This window comes from Mustela nivalis (genome assembly GCF_964662115.1).
Source record: "Mustela nivalis genome assembly, chromosome: 7".
NCBI lineage: Eukaryota > Metazoa > Chordata > Mammalia > Carnivora > Mustelidae > Mustela > Mustela nivalis.
In genome coordinates this window covers 80,464,573-80,469,765 of record NC_139026.1, presented here as the reverse complement: position 1 = coordinate 80,469,765, position 5,193 = coordinate 80,464,573, and the positions used below count along the sequence as shown (strand labels likewise).

Here is a 5,193-nt window from a genome sequence, read left to right as displayed (position 1 = left end):
TTGCTGGAGCACACACTGATTCCTTGTAATTGTCTATGGCTGGTTCCACGCTCCAGTGGCATAGTGGAGTAGTGGATACAAGGACAGTATGGCTTGCAACGCCTAAAATGTTTAGTGTCTGACCTTTAAAGGAGAAGTTTGCCTACCCCTAGTCTACACTAGAGTAGGAACAAAGCAGAGAGGACATTGGACTAAGCCCTGCCACCACCAATTTTAGGGAGATTTCGAGTAATTCAACTGTTCCATATCTCCCCTTCTCATGTGAACAGAACAAAACAAGAAACCAAAACCCCAACCTTGAATTTTAACTTGATTAACCACTGCGGTTCACAGATGCACGTACATATGCTCAGTAGGTATCTGAGTGTTATGCCCTTAGAAGCAAAAACTTTACACTGAATTGGAGCGGTTATAATAATTCATTTACGGTTTCTGCTTTGCTCTTCAGTTCTACAACTATTTTACTGCTGCCTTATATCTTGAAAGTTCTCTTGGGTACCACAATTATGTTGAAGATGCTTCCAAACATTGTCATTCCTCATCCTGAGACCCGGTTAGGACTGAGCCACCAGCCCCCTTTGCTTGTAGCTTTCTCTGAAGACTACATATCTAGGAGGGCACAGGGTGATCAGAGCCATGCATTATCACAAAGTCAAATCAGATCTGAGGCAAATGAAGAGTGAAAGAGATTAATGGACTCACTACTTAGAGCCCACGATAACCCAGTGATTTGCAGTTTCCATTCAAAGGGGCAAAGTCGAGCTTGGAAGGCTCCACGTAGCCTTGTGATAATTTTGCTATGGAAAAGATTTACTGTTCTGCCTTTTGCCATTTTTTTTTTCTTTCTGGACAAATGGGACAAATGGGATGCTTGATTTAAGACTTTTTAAATTTTTCTGAATTTAGGACTATCTCCCTTTCACAATTCCTTATAAATAAATTTGCACAAAATCAAGGGCAGGTGCAAATTGATTTAGATCACTTGTTTCTTTGAAATCAGATAAACATGCTCCTCCCTCCTAGAATTTCAGATAAAAGACATATGTTTCTGATGGCTTTTGCCTGGCTGTCAGAAAAGAAAAACTGTCCCAGCCCCACTGTAAACCAACAGCGTGACCTCAGCCAAGTCACTGCTTCTCTCCATTTCCTTATAAGTCAGAGGACAATAAAGACAGTAGCTTTCTTATATGCTTGCTTTAAGAATTAAATGCAACAATGCTTGGAAGGCACTTGGCACACATCGACCACAAGTGTTAACTACAGAGGGAACACTCAATAAGTTTACTCCGGGACTTGCTTTCTCAGTTCTTTAAGATGTGGCATAGCCGAAATGACCGAAGTAATTTTCTTTCCATATAAAATTCAACTGGGAAAAGGTGCTGGACAATATATCCTTGGCTCATATGGAAGCTTAAGGACTGGAGCATTATTTTTTTAACCAACAAAATCCAAAGAGAAATAACCTTTGTCTTTGCCGCCATTATGGTGATAGATGTTTATCCTCTCCTTCTTTCCTGCAGCGATGACTGAAAAAGTCCAGGGAACAGTATCAGAAAATTAATCGTTTTGCATAATTTAAGAATATTCAAAATCCTTTACCTCAGAGTTTCTTACCCTGGGCGTCCCCAGAATAGGTTTCTGGGAATGCATGAAAGTCCTGGAGTTTTATGGAACATTCTCTGTTTACGTTGATTTTATTGCGAGAAGTTTCAGAGCGTTAATAAGATGCTCACTATGGTCTTTGATCTGTCGATCAAAGATAAAATTCTAAGTAGTATCGGAGGGCCAAGAAACTGTTAAAAATTTTAGAATTTTGTGAGTAAAATGCCATATCTAAGAACGTCACATTGTATAATAATTTAACTTTTTTTTTCCAAGTACGACTAATGAAAAAGCACTTCGTAATGTGTAAAAGGCAACAACACTGCTTAATAAAACAAATAATTACACATTTGTGGCATTGACGAGCTAGCTAAGTACATTCAGGTGACACTTCCATGGAAGGAAAGCTAATTCATGATAATTTAACAGCACTTTACAATAGATGCTTAACAAACCAGGTAATAAAACATAATCAGCAGAAGCCTTTTAGAAGCTAATGTCGAATATTACCAAAAAAATGACTCATATTATTTAATGATTGTATATTCTATTCAGTTAACCCTTGCCACTCTCAGGGAGAGGCCACAGAATTTGTAAGCCCTCACCATTTTGCTCACGTGTCCGTGACCTGGAGTCAGCTTTACCACACACACATATGCAGCCTGGTGTGAAAAGGTCCCCTCTATCCTAAGCTGAAGAAAGTTCCCTGCTTCCTGCAGGGGTGGGGAAGAGGGGAAGCCAAGGGCAGGTTGCAACCAGGGAACTCTCTTCTGTTTCCTCATCTACTGTCTACTGTGGTCCTGGAGAGACAGTGGAGGCTGCCTCTCTTGGAATAACTGCCCTCCGACAGTCTTCCCCACACCAAACTTCTGCATGCTGGCCTTAAGCCGCGGCAGGGCTCAGGAAAGCTACATGGAGTGTGGGGAGAACAGAGGTAGTCACCTCGTCTAATTTACTCATACTTGTGAACCATGTCATTGAAGGGTTTCTGTGTGGCTTAGGTCTTCTAAGAGGAGAATAGTCCATATACCCCTTGCTCAGCCCCTTCCATGTCTCCTAGTTGGGAGACCCAGTCCCTTTTTGGGGGAACTCCACGGTGGCACGCAGGCTGATGTTCCTCCCTTCTGTCCCCATCTCCTGTCCTGCAAATCAGAGTTTCTGATGCGAAGGTGGTTCCGGGAAGGCAGGTGCTCCAATTCCAGTGCAATCTCCCCAACAGAGAACAGTGCAGCAGACTGCCTCATTAGTTTTCCTAAAAAGCAAGTCCATTTTGCCATGTTTCTATTTATTTTCTCATTATGTGAAGAAAGGCTAGAATTTCTGTGATTATGCCTTTGACCTTGCCCCTAGCCAAACAATAATATCACCATTATTGTGCTAATAGTATAGAGGAGTGGTTTTTTTTTTTTTTTTTTTTTCCCCAGTTTACTTTGTCACAAAAAAGGCCTATTTTCTGAGATCTGGGAACATGTGAAAAACAGTAACTGTCACTGTCATGATTTACACGGGAGCAAATTGAGGGATTATAAATAGCTGTTTTTTACTCTAAGTAGTCTCAAAATTCCAGACATCCAACTTATTCTAAAACCACCTAACAATATTTTCTACTAAATCTGTATTTGGAAGCATGACACAGAATATTAATTCTAATAAGAATTATTTTTAAAATTTCAGAAGTCTCAGAAGGAAACCCTGTACCTGTTTTTTCAGATTTCGATTTTCAGGCTAATAAGAAAATGTGGTAATAAATGTAGCCAAGAAGAGCAGTGGTTTTGGAGTCACATAGATTCAGATTCAGATGCTGCTGGATGACAGAAGGGCTGTGACCTTGGAGCGTGACCTCCGGCAGGTTATTTAATCTATCTGGAGTCCCAGTGACCCCCAGCTGCCAGGCTGATGATAATATCTAGTAAAAGATTATTAAAGGAAGTAACTGCAGAAAGTCCTGGGCACACATGTGCATTGCATAAATGTCATCGGATTCAATATATTTTTTTTTTATTTTCAAACGAAAGTTAGTGTCCAGCCTCTATTGTCGCTGATGTGGCCAAGAGGCTAAGATAAGGCCAAGAGTAGAAAGTCGAAGGCCTGCGTACTGCTCCCGGGTTCTGGCATTACGGGGATTGTGAGGGCAAGGCCTTGGTCCTTTCCTCACTTCTTGCTACGCGGGAGATAACGAGGGCTAGAGTAACAACCTGGGGCACACAAGCAGAAGCCATGAAAGACAGAGCGGTACCACCAGTTTGAGATCCCTGTCGGCTTATGGACTGTTGTGTCATCGTGATCGAGAAATACACTGCCATCTAGGTTAAGCCACTGAATTGTCTTGTCTTTCTTTTATTTTCTCTTCCTCCCTCTCTCCTTCCTTCTCCTTCTTCTTCCTTCCTCTCTTCCTCCTTCCCTCCCTCCCTCCTTCCTTCCTTCCTCCCTTCTTCCTTCCTGCCTGCCTACCGGCCTTCCTTCCTTCTTCCCTCCCTTCCTCCTTCTTTCCTTCCTTCCTTGTTGAGGGCGGATGCTCCAGGGGCCCGGAGATCCGTCAACCGCAGAGCTTTGCAAAATGGCGCCTGGCGATTTGCCAGAAGGTGTGTCTAGAGTGACTGATCGTAAACAGGAAGTACTACCTATTGGCTGTTGAACTATTGCTATGCTGTGGGGACTTGGTAACAAGCTTAAGATTGGTGGATGCATATCGCTGTCTATGCTGATTGGCTTAGCTCCCCTATATAAGCGATGGCCATATGAAATAAAGAAGCCCCTTTTTTGAAACCCAGCCAGACGGAGGGTCGTTATTATCGCTGCTGGACGGCGATACTTCCTCTTTTTCTTTCTAGCATCTTAGGCTGTACTCTGTTACAAAGTCCAAACACCAGATACAAGGAAAAGAGTAGTCAGGGAATGTTCAGTTTTTCTTTTCTTACTGAGCCCACCTATTATGGAACCATTAAAATACTTACTAAGAGTATGAAGCGATATGAAGTAATGCCTATGTTAGATTTAAGAGGCAAAGTATAAATTCATAAATAGTAGAATCATATTTTAAAGCACTCAAATGAGGGAGGAGAAAAAGGACCAGAAGAAATTACAACCTATCACCTGTATTTGGATAATAGCGTTATGTTACTTTTCTCTTTTTGCTGTATTTTCTAAATTTTTCTGAAAAAAATTATGTTGTTTTTGCACTGGGAAATATTTAAAAGCTTTTCTAAGGAAACAGTCAATCTGATAAGGATTTCTTTATGAAGATAGACATCACAACAACACTGTTTCTATTGAAGAGAAATTGGCATCCAACGATAGGTGAGTTAAATAAATTATAAGAAGCAGTATAATGAAATTTTACAATGTATAGTATATTTGTTTGCTAGAGCTGCCATAACTAAATACCACAAACTGGGTGGCTTAACCAACAGAAATTTCTCATAGTTTTGGAGGCTGGAAGTCTGAGATCAAGGTGTCAGCAAGTTTGGTTTTTTCTGGAGCCTCTCTCCTTGACTTGTCAATGGTCATCCTCGTAAGTTTGCTATCCTAAATAATGATAAAATTATTACAAAATTAACATAAAATTTGTATGTATCATAAGTGTACCAAAAG

The 5,193-nt window shown here is 40.9% G+C and overlaps 1 long non-coding RNA gene across 2 annotated transcripts; it reads right to left on the bottom strand.

The window, feature by feature from the left end:
- Nucleotides 1-232: 232 nt before the first annotated feature.
- LOC309868677 lies at nt 233-4,345 on the bottom strand. Of its 2 annotated transcripts, none has more exons than XR_014313777.1 (4): nt 4,054-4,345; nt 1,615-1,746; nt 1,464-1,526; nt 233-663 (listed from the first exon to the last, which is right to left on the bottom strand). It is a non-coding gene; the product is annotated as an uncharacterized lncRNA (long non-coding RNA). The 2 variants fall into 2 exon arrangements; XR_014313778.1 differs by having other exon boundaries at nt 233-609.
- Between the last annotated feature and the right edge of the window lie 848 nt (nt 4,346-5,193).